Here is a 2,381-nt window from a genome sequence, read left to right on the forward strand (position 1 = left end):
ATACGGGACAACGATTCTTTTTTTTTTTTTTTTTTTGGGACGATTCTTAGTAATGTGTTAATATTTATGTGTTTCAAGAAAACCAGCTAATGATAGGGACCTAATGATAGGGATCATTAGACATTTGAAGTCTTTTTGATCATTTATAGGAAAAGTGATCAGAATGTGAATTTCTGATGCTTTCATGGGTGGATCATGTTATCTATATATGTACATATATATTATATATAGAAATATATAGAGAAATTGAAGACTTCTTGAGCTACATCATATTGAGGGAGCTACAGAAATTATTATAGAAAGTCAGAGTTTTGTTGACTTTAAGAAGTATTTAGAAAGAAATGAGTAATGGTCTTCTACCCTTATATTTTAATGTGCGTTACTTTCATCAGATTGATACTAAGAAGTCAATGTCATCTATTCGTGACTCTCAGGAACACATGTACAGTACTTTTCCAATTGTAATCAACTCACAAAACGTCCTTGGCAAAGGGCTGGCTCGCATACTCAGGCAGAGATTCAAAGTTAGATATTATTTTGACATGTACTGTGTACCAGGCTCAATGGGAGTGTTTTTGAGAATGTAAACTAGAAATTGCTTACAGAACAGTTGAATCTTCATTCTTTTATATTAAAAGAATACTAATTTATTGAATATTTGCTACCTGCCTGGTGCTCTATAATTGAACCAAGAGTGAGAAGTAAAAGGGGAGCTGGTGCAGGGAAAAGGGGGGAAGGAAGGAGAGCCTGCCTAAGGAAACAATCATAATCATCTTTGGCTGGTCTTATATTAGAATTGTAGCTTTACAGATTAATTGTAGTGAATGTTGACATTTTACCATATTAGGTCTTTCTACTGTAATCTCTCCAAAGTATCCTTTATTTTTATTACTAAGTTTTTAGGGATGCCTGGGTGACTCAACCATTGAGCATCTGCCTTTGTCTCAGGGCATGATCCTGGTCCTGGGATCGAGTCCCCCGTCGGGCTCCCTGCATGGAGCCTGCTTCTCTCTGCCTGTGTTTCTGCCTCTCTCTCTCTCTCATGAATAAATAAATAAAATCTTTTAAAAAAATAAAGTTTTTTAGATTTTTTTCTTATAATTCTGCACAGTCATTACTGTTTATACCCAGATATTTACATTACTATTATGAGCAATGTAGTCAATAAAGCAGCAAGCAAAAATGAGGAAAATTAAATCAGGATGCTGGAGACAGGGTGTGCCAGCTATGAATTTTGGAACTTAAAAAAAAAAAACCAAAACACTGAATATGAATTTTTGACATGGGTACAATCTCCATTACATTTTAGAGAAAAGGATGGAACTGACAAACACTACAAATTTTTTTTTTACTTGAGAAAGAAATTGGATCTTCTGAGTTTTACACTTTTTTTTTTTTTTGGTCTTTATATGCTTAAATAATGTTGATTATAATTTAAGCTAGGAAACTAGTCAGTTTCCCTACTTTTAGTCTAAGTCCTCCTGCATCCACACCTACAAATCTATCCTCTTTTTTGATTGAAGAGTTTTAAAATCATTTTTATCTCCTTACTAAAAAGGAAATTAAATATTTTTGTTTTAAAAATTATCCTTAAAATTGTGACATGTGTACCTAACAGTGCCTAAAGTTTATAATATTTCTGCCCTTCTTCCCAACAATATAAACAAGGTTAAAATGCTTAATTTTGGTCGCTTCCTTTTTATCTTGAAATCATTACCAACACTTCATGTTACCTTGTTCTGTCACCAGAAATGAGTAATTCCTAGTTATTTTTATATGTTCATTATTGCAAATTTCACTGCATGTGTATTAATTTATTTTCTCAACTTTTCCTCTTCATTTCTTTTGGAAAATATTTGTTTTGGAGTTGCGGTAGGTAGAATCTGTTCTTGGTAGATTTTGTTTGTCTGAAATGTCTTTATCTTACGCTTGTTCTTTGGTGATATTTCAGTTGGATATAAAGTTATGGATTTATTTTTTTCCCTCCAGAGTTTTGAAAATATGATTCCAGGGCCTTCTTGTTTCCATCATTGCTCTGGAAAAGTCTGCTTTTGGTATGATTTTCTCTTCTAGGTAATTTGTCTTTTCTCTTTGGTAGCTGTTGAAATCTTCATATTCTACTCTCTGTGCTTTTGCAACAATATATTTTTGTGTGGATTTATTTAATTTTGGAACTACTTAGAACTTGTGCTCCTTGACATTGAAGATTTATATCTTTCATCCATTCTGGAAATTGCTCATCTTTCTCAATTTCTCTCTTCTTTCTGGAATTCCTGTTATAAGACATATGATGGACCTACTAATTCTACTTTCCCTGTCCCTCAACTCCATTCATATTTCCCTTTAAAAAATATCTTGGGCAGAATTCTAGGTAATTTCCT

The sequence above is a fragment of the Canis lupus genome, chromosome 14 (genome assembly GCF_003254725.2).
Source record: "Canis lupus dingo isolate Sandy chromosome 14, ASM325472v2, whole genome shotgun sequence".
NCBI lineage: Eukaryota > Metazoa > Chordata > Mammalia > Carnivora > Canidae > Canis > Canis lupus.